The sequence below is a fragment of the Manduca sexta genome, chromosome 14 (genome assembly GCF_014839805.1).
Source record: "Manduca sexta isolate Smith_Timp_Sample1 chromosome 14, JHU_Msex_v1.0, whole genome shotgun sequence".
Taxonomy (NCBI): domain Eukaryota; kingdom Metazoa; phylum Arthropoda; class Insecta; order Lepidoptera; family Sphingidae; genus Manduca; species Manduca sexta.
The window spans coordinates 3,152,545-3,166,647 of NC_051128.1; the positions used below are offsets into that span (position 1 = coordinate 3,152,545).

The 14,103-nt window shown below is 34.7% G+C and overlaps 1 long non-coding RNA gene across 2 annotated transcripts; it reads left to right on the forward strand.

Moving 5' to 3' along the window:
• The first annotated feature begins 726 nt into the window (after positions 1-726).
• Positions 727-5,313, forward strand: LOC119189350. Of its 2 annotated transcripts, none has more exons than XR_005112358.1 (3): positions 727-875; positions 1,587-1,723; positions 5,086-5,313. It is a non-coding gene; the product is annotated as an uncharacterized LOC119189350 (long non-coding RNA). The 2 variants fall into 2 exon arrangements; XR_005112359.1 differs by having other exon boundaries at positions 1,641-1,723.
• The last annotated feature ends 8,790 nt before the right edge of the window (positions 5,314-14,103 follow it).

A 14,103-nucleotide genomic window follows, 5' to 3' on the forward strand; every position in this document is an offset into this window, starting at 1 on the left:
CATAAAAGTCCACAGGACAGTCACACAATGGACAGCAGTATTCCATAAAATTTAATCAGTGGAATACTGGCCCATTGTGTGCCAACGAACACATATTCGTATTATCTCGTGCTATCTGAGACTAGTCTTATTTGCTAACCTTGGTATAAGCTGACTAACTCCTGACTTAAATAGTGTCTATCTCATTTAGCTGTACACTGTAGTGATAATTTTACTTTTTTTTATACGTGACAAATAACCTCACTATAACTGATGATAAATGGTGCATAGTCCGTCTAATGTTGTGCGCTGTAGTAATCATTAGGATTTTTTATACGTGCCCAGTGAAGTGACCCGACTGCATGTGATTGATGGAGTAGGGTCAAATAGAATGTCGAATGAGACCTTTCAGCAGTCGACACAATTATGCCGGCCTGTTGGAATTGCATATACACAGGCTGATCCCGGAATGCGGTACACTTACGTTGGCCACTATGGCGGATGTTACACCTTGTGTACAGCGATCGTTAGGTTGTTTGAGTATTATAAATAAATTAATGTTGGTTATTATTTTTTAAGAAGAATCATGAAAACCAACTATCGCGTTGTAGTAAGGAAACGCTCTTCAAGTACCTCACTGTGAAAAAGACGCCTCAAGACATCTCAAATAAAAAAACAGCGCAGTTTTCAAATCAATCTATGAAAAATAATTATAACCTTATTGAAAAGAGTAATAAATTGTGTGACGTCACTAGACATGACGTTTCGATTAATAACAAATCTTTTGAACATTTCGACAACTTCGTAAATATTCATGGCATAATATTGTATAGTTTAAATGTAAATTACAAAATGCTAATATATTTTTCATTCGAGACTCACCGACTTGACAAAAGGTACACAACTTTTAATTCAAAACTGATTATATTCTGACAGAAACTTATATTAAATCACAATATTTCGAAAGAGAAAGTTTATTTTGTTATTCACAAGTTGGTTTTGTCAGATATTAATTAAATTCTTGGAGAGCTCGATCTTAGATTAAGGGGACAGCGGGTAGATGGTAAAAGCAGCATATAGATAAGTGGTAGATCTATGAGTGATTTGTTCTGGAAAGAAGCACCGTATTGTCTATTTCCGTCGCCAAGCAATGAAAAACTCGGTGTGTACATCGTGCTCTGTGATAACGTTATCATATATGTTAACCTAGAAATGATGTATCTGTATTGCTAATATCATCTTATTCTACAATCGTAAGATATTATAAATATAAAACGTCAAGCTTGCTTACTTGAAGGAAAGGAAGAGGCGCAACTGGTGTACCCAGTTTTCGCCATGTGTGTTCCTTCTCATGATATGATAAGATTAGGAGCCTATCGCCGTATCGAGCACAAATTCTAGACTCCGAACTGATACAGCAAAAAATCCCAATATCACTTTGCCCGACCCGGGATTCGAACCTTGGAGCAAATATAACTTTTATACAACTCGTTCTCGATATTGCTCCTCTTTCAAGCCCGCTCACGCTAGTTGAGAACACAGCTTTACATTTTAAAAAGTCACGTCAATTGCAATTATTCAACAATTAAATACATTTATAATTTCAGTGGTCGTTTACTTTTAATTAAGATCGTTCATATATAAATCTTATAAAATCCTAGAACATGGTTACCCTATGCCGTTGAAGTTTTACGAGGAAAAAACCCCAGGCACTGAGGCATCCGTTCATTCTATTTAAATCCCGGTGAGTGTGACGTCACATATCGGTACAGAGTTTGGTATACTAGAAAGTTCACTTGCAACTTCTTGATACTTTTATTATTTATTATTGGATTTTACTCAGTTACAACCAGATAAAAACATTTCCTAATACAAAAATCCCACCGTGTTTTTATTTATTCGGGGCCCGAATACCTACATATAAGTATGTTATATTACGTTTTGGTTTACCTGCACACCAAATTAGATCCAAACACATTCAGCTATCTTTAGTCTAGTCTTAAGTCTATTCTAGGTTTTAGACTAATTTTATAATGGAATTGTTAAATAAGATACTTATAGAAAAGAATACTCAAATCCGAAATCAATTTAAACTATAACGCACGAACAAGGCTAAGCTCCGAAAAGACGTTAACTCGCTAACATCAACATTGCCGATACTAACCAAAACACTAGGCAAAGTTGCCACGAGTCCCTTAGCCTCGACAAACTTAATATTCGATAAATGGGAGCCGAGATATTGATACAATTTGCCGCAATAAGATTTCCTGGCCTACATCGGCTGCAGTCTGCTGTAACTCGATCATTTAACGGCATATAGCCTTTTCAATGGATATAAACTATTTCGTTGGTTTTGCCTTGCTTTTCGATTGGATTTTATTTTATACTAACTTTCGCTCTGGCTTTGCCTGCGTGAAAGAGTTTTCCGGGATAAAACTCATGTTATCTATTTTCCTGAGGAATCTAGCCTACGTCCATCCCAGAAATATCAAACATCGAAATACGTTGGCTAGTTTTTGAGTTTATGGCATTCAGACAGATGGATGCAACGAGAGTGATGACAATGAGCGAGTACTCAACCAGTTAAAATTAAAATAGGCGTTATAAGAAAAATATTTATACACATACGACAAAAAACTCTCGAGTAACAAGGAAGTATATAAATAAACAACATTTTATCGAGGGATCGGAATTTAAATAATTAAAAAACAAAACTAAATTTACTAAAAAGTATTTGCGTCGCCAACAGGGGGACTATGTTATATAACATATTTTTAAAAATTTTTAAGAGGAACAATTCCGTCATTCATGGTTGTTGCGTAACTTCAACCTTTTACGCAGCGCACGCAACGGAAACTCTCAAAAGGAATACATTTTCAGAGTTGTAGTGTTAGCCGCACTTGTACCAGCCACCGAGCAATTATTGAAGCTAATTTAACTATCAGATGTTATACGCGGGTCAAAATAATTCAAGCACCTTTCGTGTTATTTTTGTACACGTTTGTTGTTTTGTGATTGCCTGCCCCCAGTATGTAGCTACCCCAAGCCTGTGCCTATACGGCCTTAGGGAAAGTCCACCACAGGTGATATCTTTCCGGTTATTCAAAATCACAACTGTTGTGATTTCAGTATGACTGAGCATATAAGGCACAGGACAGACGTTGTCAACTGGCACAGGGAGCCGCGCAGCTATCTTAGTGGAACTAATACCCCGGGGCCGTCTCATAAGCGCTGAAGTAACTACCGCTGATTTTGGATGATATGCCTATGTAGAGTATAATAAGGTTAGAGACTCAGTCAAATGCTCTCTCGAATGATACTATATCCTCAACTGCCGACATGGGACCGTAAGTCCAGTGAAACCAACATAACCGTTCCACTCGCCCCCCTAGTGGTGGAAACGGTAACACGTCATTCCCTGAAAAAAAAAATGACGTCAACTTATTACGACAAACACACAATCAGTTGAAGCAACTAAATGTCTGTTGCAAATTGAAGTCTGTGCGGTGCTTAACTGCTTTTAAAACTATAATTTAAGCAAACATCCTCAAGGACCTTACAATTATAATGAAAACTAGAAACATTTAAAATACATTTTACATTGCAATGTTGTTAACATGTTTTCAACAAATGCAGGTTTATTGTCGGCTGAGTTTAATGGGCCATAACTCAAGATCGTTTAAACAAATACTTATGTCGTGCAATTTATACGTTAAATTTTATTTATTTAGTATTTCTCTTCAATGAAGGCCTCAGCTCAAAAAAATTATAGTATACAATTTAATAATACAGAGATGTTTTTAATAATATAACGTTTATAAATTTCACTGATTTTATGCTAGATATTTAGTAATTCAATGAGAAGACTGAATTACATTACAGGACAATCGCTAAAAAAAATATAATCTTGCATGTTTATGTTTAAGTAAACGAAGCTGATCGAATTTGGATGAATTTTGGCATACGGGTAAACCTTGTCTTAAATTAACAGATGAGCTACGGTAGCGAAGGGTACAATTAGATTAGATTCTACATCAATTTTGCACAAAGTGAAGCCGGTAGGAATCTGGTTATATGGACCTTTTGCCCCTATTGCCATATTTTTTATTAGTGTTAACGATTGTTAAAAAGTGTCTTATCTAGCCCAAGACCATCTCACAAAAGTGAACTCATTACACCAAGTTACTTGATCCCTATACCTTAATAGTTGAGATAAAATAGCGAACAAAAAATACTTCGGTGTCGTAAAGTATGACCTACACGCCCTCGGCTTAACCTACAGCGTGGGCACGAAAATATGAGCCTTCCAAGAGATAACAAGCATTTTTCCCTTTCTTGTATAATCAATTTGAGGCTCACCTATTGCGCGGCGTTTGGGTGATAACAAAATTTTGCCGGTTCATAAATTTTATGCCGTGAAAAATGGTTCCCATATCATGCAGGTCACTTAACGTGAATTCTTGGAAGTACGGCTTATCTTTTCATATTTTTGGCTAAGGGACTGTTTTGTAAATTTTCGTCGGTTATCTTTTAATAAAAGTTGCTGCTTTTATATAAAATTAATCAGTGGTTAATCCTAATCAATATTTAATCTCTATCTCTCAAATATAAAGTAGAAGGAAAAGGCAAAACTATGATACCTAAGGTGAAATCTGTATTTAAAACACTAATAATGTAATTTCTTCTTCAAGTCCATTCAGCTGTTTTTAAGTTTACTTCTAACAAACATACAAACATTTCACAAACTCTCACATTTATAATAGTATAGTACTAAGAATAAGAAGTAAGAAAATATTGACGTTTGTTAAACTATAATATTTTTATAATGTATCCATGAACTTACTTCCAACAAAATATGACGTATATTTAAAATCAACGGATCAGAAAAATAAATTAACTAACAAAATTCAAATTTACGTTCATAACTATAACAAAACGTCTATAACAAAATGTATAAGTTACTATCTTTATACCGAAATTTTGACTTCAGAAAACTACAATTTAATGTATTACGAAAATAAACAATGAAGTCGAAAACTACAGGCAAAACTTCGGCATGTCAAATGTCTAGCCCATAACACTTAATTATCCCTCTGGTTCTTACAGATAGCAACAAGCCGACCTCATCCAATGTTCTAGAACCATCTGCTTCTAACGCCCTTAGATTGTATTTGAAGGTTAATTATAATAGACAAAATAATCATTATATTTCGAGACAAAACAATGTTTATTAATATATCTGTTAGTAAGTCTTTTCTACTCTATTTTTGTTTGTTTGTTATAAAAATAAATAAACATAAATAGTAGTAGAACATAATTCGCTCTCTTAATAAAATAATGACCTATTTCAAAATTGGTAATTTGTGGGAATCGTCTAAAAAATAATTTCTATTGACGACCTTCACTTTTTCTTTCCTAATTTTTTTGTTATAGGTTTCATTTTTGAACTATCTTTAATAAGTTAAATTTTCATCATTATTTTATTAAGAAAGCGATAGATTTCTTATGTTTACGCGAACGCTAGACATTGAAATAAAACATTTATAATTAAGAAATGTAGGTAGACATTGTAACTGACTTTTTGAACGACCAACACCTCAGATCCCGTAACCATGAAGGCTGCAGTCTTTGAAACGTGGAGACGAAATTATAATAGCAAAAACCGCCATAAAATCTGAAAAATAGTTTTTTTTAAATGCCTTACATTTGCGTAAACATAAGAAATCATTAACTAATACATATAGATAGTATTTTATTACCATTTATTTATGGGCATGTATTAGAGTGGGACTTTTTTAACCATGAAGGCTGCAGTCTTTGAGACGTGGAGACGAAATTATAATATCAAAAACCGCCATAAAATCTTAAAAATAGGTTTATTTAAATGCCTAACATTTGCGTAAACATAGGAATCATTAACTAATGTAGATAGTATTTTATTAGAGTGGGACTTTTTTATTCGAACACAAGTAGAACATTTATTCCGCAATAAACCGAGTTTATGTAAATTAAAAGTTTCCTTTTAGATTAATTGTTTGTTCTTTATTACGTTAAACCCTATTCACTAGGAGAACAGTACATCAACTTTGGATATTCCAGAAACTTCCCAATGTTCATTCAAGTTTTTAAATTGGGTTTTTCTATGTCACTTACCACAAAACTAATTACGAACTTTCTTTTGTAATTAACTATTTAGAGATTAGTAAACGTTGGTTTCAGTTTTGCCTTTTTCTTTGACTTAGTATTTGTTCTGAATTTTGATAATCTATACTAATATACAACTGAAGGATTTTTGAAATCGCTAATCTCAGGAAGTAGTTCCTGAGATTAAACCTATTTAATTTAAAAAAAATCCCTAATAGGAAACTATATTACTCCTGAGCAGTGGCGATTTATATTTTTTATCAGTGTAGGCCACTTTATTTCCGCCGCCCCACGTAGGTAGGCTTATGTATATATGTAAGTTTCTAAAATACTTAATAATTTTCCATTTGTTATTATTGCACTAAAGTTAAATAAGCGATTGATTAATTAAATCGAGTGAGCGTCCGCTGAAATCTGCCGCTCCTAAGAGGCTGCCGCCCATAGGCCACTGCCTATTCGGCCTATTTACAAATCCAGGACTGCTCCTGAGTGCTACTAGCGCTACTATTCCAGGAAAATATAAAGCGGGTCCTTTATTGCGGAAAACTTGCAATGTGAAAAACAAGCTTGTTTTTTACGTTGTTAATTAATGTGTACAAGTTTTTTTTATCTATTACAGAACACCTCAATTTTTTGAGTGATAATATAATCATATTCCACAGTGTACCCACACCACGTATTATATATGTCTATATTAAAGGATCATGCTACATCTGTCCTACGATATTATATTTAGGTGCTTGCAGGAAGTTACAATGTGCAGCGGAGTTGGATTTTGAGTTAAGAGGTACCCTTTTTTTTCTGGAAAAACGCGTTATCGCTACCATCACTAGGGGTTGAGTAGAACGGTAAAGCATAATAACCATTGGGCCGAGGTTTTAACAGTAAGTACACTCTACACCGGCATACTAACGAAAATCCGCGGTGGCCTTCTTCAGCGCATACGAGACGGCCCCGGGGTATCTTGTTGCACCAAGGTAGCTGTCCGGGACCGCCACTGCGAGATGCCGCATTGCTACCCCTCTCTGAACGAAGAGACTAAGATGTTCCCAAACTCAAAATTCGAAAAGGTATTGACATCACCCAAGTAACAACTGTTGGAAAAACTACAAAATGCATGAAGAAACAGTATTGATTACACGTTGAAGTGAGATAAGAACATCTAGATGACGATTTGAGAATAATAGATACATTTTAATGGTGACACCACAAGGTTAACTCCAACCGTACAGTACTAAACAATCAACAATGTCATAGAACACGTAAGCAATAATATAAATTCCCCAAATCCAGTCGAAAACACATCTATAACAATAAAAGCTACATAACCGATAGAAATGTCCAAATAACAACATGAATGCGTTCCCAGAACGTTTTCACGATAGATTTCACTCTTTACCATGTTTACAACAGATTAAACCCGGGATACACTGAGAGGAGTACTAGAAATAGCAGTGGCGAAAGGTAAAATATTCCGAAAGGGCAGTCGACGCAACATATAGGTACTAATATAGATATATGTGGTCTGCAATTCGTTCTAATGATAATAAGATTCTATATGGAAGCCGGCAGGAATCGGGTTATATGGACCCTTCACCACTGAGAAATAGATGAATACTTTCAGTTACATAACGCGACGAGCTAATCTAACTAAAAGTCGATATCCGGTCCAATTCTAAACAGTAGCAACGCCACCCAAAACTTTGAATTATAAATTGGCTTGTAAATCTCAGAGTAAACTGTACAATGTACATACATACAAGAAACCACTAGCATCGAATTGATAATCTCTGTTAAATATTTTTTTTAAAGTACTGTGACCTTATACAAATTGAGAGCCGTGATAGCCTAGTTGGACATGGAACGGACTGCCGATACAAATATCTGCTGGTTCAAAACCCAAGGCCACAACACCTGTAACTTTTCAAAAGTTCTATGTGCTTTAACGGAAAAAATCGCGAGGAAACCTACATACCAACCTAAAAAGTTCTCTATAGACATTTTGAGGGTGTGTGAAGTCTACCAAACCGCGCTAGGCCAGCGTGGTGACGAGACCCGTGCCCAGTAGTGGAACAGTATATAATACAGGACTGATATTATTATATGGATGGTTGACACAAAAATATTTATAGGCGGACAGTAACATGTATGCCACGAACCTTACTGTCTTTCTAACATAAAAATACATCGACCGTGACGTTTGGTAGCAATTTGCAGTTGAAAACGGGTATTATCGCTGCAAACAGTTTCCTTGTGGTGAAAATGTTTGTTATGCCAAGGAATTGTGTGTAATTCCGGTCTTGTATGGTACGACATTATTGTTGCATTATTAGAATTTTATAGCAAGTCGTATGCATTTACCACGAACGAAAACATAAGGAAAAATTCATAGGTACTTGATAATTCTATGGAACTATATTATGGTAGGGAGATTGTTTTTGTATATTAAAAAAAAGAAAAGGTCAGGGGGTTCTATTCCGTCTACATGGGTATATCCGTCTTTTTGCAATTACGGACGTTCTTATCGAAAGCTTTAATGGCCGTATAGGTAAATAGGGGTTTTTTTGACTCTCTTACCTGCACGGCTATCGAAACTCCTTCGAAAAGAACGCCCGTAAATGCAAGAAGACGGATATACCCCCGTAGACGGAATAGACCCTCTGACCTTATGTAAAGTTTACTCATTACTTAAAATCGTATAAGATGCGCTTAGCCTGGTGTGGGAGTCATTGTAAAACATTTTCATTGGGTTCAAAGTTCCTTTTATTAAATAAATTTATTTATTTCTATATAATAATATTGTAGGTATTTGAAGTTGGCCCCGCACTAGGCTGACGACAAAGGTATAAACTGCTTCAGTATTAAAAGGTTCATGCAACAACCGAAATTACTGGTTAATACTTGAATAATATATAAATTACCTAATAAAAATACTACAGAACGAAATCAAGATCTATTTCATTGAAACGCTTTGAATCAACAACAATAGTTATTGTTTTACAACACAAACTAGATAACATATCTGGAAACATAACAATAACTAATAACACCCATTATATGAGTTTGATGTCCAAATAACAATAAGTTAGGTATAACATACAGCCTGATATCCTCGAACGTGCCACAAATAGGGTTGCCAACCGTACTATAATATATACCAACCATACTATAATATATAATATTGTCCTATAAATGAAAGTATTTATTTGAACCCGTAAAATGTTATACATTATTTAGATCCGTCAATATTAACTCTACCACTAGTTCGGAAAGCTGTTCTCACAAGAGAAGAACGGGCGAGAAATTCTAGTGTTGCTCTTTTCAAAATCAGTTTAAGGTATAGACTATAGTATACTGTACTATAGTACATGATAAAGAGAAGAAAAAAAGGTACAATAGTTTTTTTTTATTGTTGTTTACAGCAGTTCATTTGTATGCTTACAAAATAAGGAAGAAATTAATTTTATATTTCCATACGAGTGCACAACCCTCTCAAGAGTCATGAAATATTTTATATTTTGGGTCTACGTACTGTATACTGCTGAAGAAATATAGAATACACAAAAATACTATATTTTCGAAACCTATAGCTAACGAACAAATGCTTATTTTAAAAATATATGAACACTCCTTTACATTATCTTTTGAGTGACGGCACAGCGTGTATCCGAACTTATATAGAAATAAATCAGTAAAAACATATTGTAAAACGCTCTTTTTACAGTAAACATTATATTAGCAAAATAATTACAGAATACAATTTTAGACATTCTTTTGACAACGTCCAGCCAGAGAGAATAATAATAGAATAGTCACCGCGTGACATATCTTCTCTTCTGCCAGCCTGCGCGCAGCCGAATACTTCCGGAAACGCCCGATGTCATCGGCTAGGATAGCGGCGCGTAACATCGGCTATTCTGCAAAGTGAATACCAAAGGTATTCACAAAAATAAATTTGAGAAAGCAGAACTGAATCGGATACTTATATTTTAAACATTTTACCAGTAAATCAATAACTATTTCTGATCGATTAACTCTTTAATAAACCAATCAAGTCTTGCGTATCCACAATATCCAACAACTTATCCATTTTGCAATTAACTTTCACGCTATATGTGTATATAATTTATTTTCGTTAGTACCTAAACCCCGTTTCCTTACTTCATTCCCAGCAACCAAAGACCTTCATTCTATTTATCCAAGTTTACACACAGTTAATGCTGAATACTAGTAGCAATCATAGAATGCTGAGAACCAAACTTAAGTTTAAAAACACCCAGAACAATTAAACCTTTCAAAGCAAAACCTCCAATTAGTAAGACAGCAGCAAATGAAAAGGAATGAGAAGCATAACTAAAGAAATCCATAGAAGTCGCAAAAGAAAGTTAACACACAAGATAATATAACACACAATAAGGACTTATCAGCACACGATTCATACATATAAATAAGCATACGCAACATATACCAACTCAATCAAATCAATTAATCAAATGGTTTACGAGTAACACAGCATAAAGGCAAGAAGCGTATAGAAAAGTCATAACTGAAATTAATAAAATATTTAAAACTAACATGCGGAAGATTGCCATGCTTCCAGATTATAAACACAGAAAAATGCATTCAAACGACCAGAGGCATTAAGAAAAAGACGGGAAAATACAGACAGCGAAAAGAGAGTAGATCCCCAGCATAAAGGATAAAACGGCATAATAGAAAACCACAATACGAGAGTCTTTATCAAAGCTACTAAATGCATCCAAGAATTATACACATGCAGAAATACTACAGAAACAACAGATCCGACCATTAAAGAACCGGTACCGGAGACAATCTCTGAAAAATAAAAGTAGTCAAATAAAACTCCAGGTGCAGAGAACATCAGCAATAAACTTCTCATTGAGAACAGGGACATTATTAACACCTACACTCACATAGTTATTGACTGAGGTCTTAAGAATAAATTAATTTCAAGTCAGTGGACAACAATTACTATTATACGACTACACAAGAAGATTGAAAAGAACATTTTTTTATTACTAGCTCTTCTAACCTAATCGATAACATAAGATGTACAGACTCCAAATTAAGAACGGATACATTAGCAACAGAACTGGGTGCACGACTTTCGAGAAGTGAACTCTACATGCAATAAAAGTAAATTAGGAAACAAGTTACATTGTGTTTGAATTAGTAATAACGAATTAGTTGAAGTCACAAATTAGGGACAGAATTTATTATTCCAAGTTTCTTAATCTGAGGTACTTTACCGCTAAAATACAAATTTCTTGAAGCATATTATTGTGGACTGATACATTCGCCACAAAGGCAAGTGATGACTATAATTGATTCGCCGTGTTGGCAAGTTGAAAGTCACTCTGTTATGGAGACGGTTGTCAGAACGAGAATCAGCAAAATTAAGTTTCATTAGCAAAACAGAGTTATCAATGTCAAAGTTAACCCATTTTTGTAAAATAAAAAAATGATATCTGCCATCTCGCGTCTTTATTCAAGAAAACTGATTTTAAATTGAGCAAGTCTAGATTCGTAGCTTTGTAAACTGTGGCAGTGGTTATTCACGTGTGAAAAATGATACAGAAACTGCTTCTGGGCTCTCTCACCAATCTATGAATATGTTCGATGAATGACGGACTCCAGAGAGCATAGCAACATTCAAGATCAAATCGGACGAAACAACTAAAAAGACGACAGAGATCTCGGGATCTTCAAAACTTTCGTTTGTTATGACAGAAAACCAATTGAAAGCGCAGCCTACTCCGTAACTATGAGTCGAATAGTCAGTTAAGCCACGCGTGTCAAGACACTTCCTAAATGGGGAATATTTAGAACATAAGAAACACTAAGAAGACTATAAATCTTAACAGTTTGAATAAATAACTATAGGTCTACAACTTGATGTCAAATATCTATAAAGTCCTCGCTAAAGTGATTCTATATCGCAGGCATAACCAAGACACTGGACCAGATTCAACTAAGAGAACCAGCAGGCTTAACCGTTACCCCAGTGTTTATAAAAACTGTCACTGGCGATCGAAGCCGATGTGGAGACATGTGATTTACAATTACACTACTCAAGTACAGCGTTAGCTACACGTGTATGTTCCGCTTATATAAACAACCAGCACAGAGAGAACATGGCCAACATGGAATAAAACAACTACAGCAATTTTCATATGCATTACACAATGTTGGCAACTCATCGGAACCAGGATTTGTACATAATTTTCGGTAATGTCAATTTTACATTCCGTAAATTGGGCTCCGTTAATAGTATCGATACTGAAGCACACATCCGTCGCTACTTCTACCGAATATGTTTCAACTTTTTTTTATTATTATAACACTACTTGTAATTTCTCGCCATATCATTACATATATACAAAATGACAATAACTGAACTCTAAACATACTTTTTTTTAACTATTTGATTAAAACATCAACTTCTAATGACCCACTAAAATCAGAAGACATCCATCTCTGAAGTATCATCATGACATGAATTCCTTGTGCATGTCTGCTCGATAAAACCACGGTTAAAATATTTCTACAACTCAACAGGTTAACAGGAAATAACTTATCATAAGCAGTATAATAGATGTCAGTCGTAAGGTTTTATCTGATATTTTACTTTTTTGTTCATAATGTTATTACCAACAATAAACCACCACCACCACCACCATGGTACACTTCAAAATTGCAAGAATACTCAAAGACAAATACAAATGTTTTTGCAATCTCAGATTACCATTCCCACTGTTTATCAAAAAATTGAGCGAAGGTTAACCAACCAAGCTTAGTGTTACAGCTAGTACGGCAACACAATCCAGTATACCATTTCAGAGTCACCATATTGTACCCTTATTCATTCGCAGAAATATTGCTCACATATTGTACCTTATTAGTATACTTAGAGAGCATCAATTGTTCAGAGCCATTGCGTAAGTGCTATATAAGAATACCAAACATTTCAATTAATAAGCCAGTGCTTTTCAATTTATCCAGACCAAGTACAGACAGAATATTTTTTTTTATCATGCTCCAAACCAGATCAGTGGAGGGTATCTGGAACAGAAGATATGTATGTTATATTATATTATTATATTACATTTCTAAACAACAACGTTTGCTCTGTCTTATTTTCTTTACTCTGTTTTCCTAAATTGCATTTATACATCAGCACAGTTGACTGGATTTTGGAACCTCGTATACCACAAATCACATAATATTGTACTCCTGCCGTATATTGTAGCTTAATCTCTTTATGTCAGACTGTAAGCTTTCCATGTAAGATTAATGAATTCACAGATATATATAGTTTGTAATTAAATATAAACACTAAACCAGAAACAGAAATAGAAAACAGAAAAGAAATTAAGTAAAACAGAATTAATGAAGCAGATCAGTAAAATAAAGCAGTCAAATCAGACAGAGTATGTTCTGACGTAGTGTTACCAGGTGTCTCGATGTGCGCGGAATATGCCGGTTATCAGAGTTCTAGAGACGCGTCCCGATTTGCGACTGATTGGGACATTAAATGTCCCGAAAATCAATAAATTTATCAAAAGACATTATTATCAAAAAATAAACAACACATCACATCACTAGCCCTGTAGGTATATAGTTTTATTTTGTTCTGTTGTTTAGACACGACTGTACCGTGATCTATGATTCGATGTTAAAACAGAAATTGCAATGAAAACCAACATTAGCATGACTTGCAGTATTTTTTGTGTTTCGACCTTCAACCTGGATCCCGATTTGTTTTTACCTGTTGCCCGATTTCAAAACAAATAGGACCTAGTAACACTAATCAGAATGCTCATGGCTACAGACAGAATATGATCAGAAGGCTCATGACCACAGACAGAATATGATCAGAATGCTCATGACTACAGACAGAATATGATCAGAATGCTCATGGTTACAGACAGAATATGACCAGAATGGTCATGGCTACAG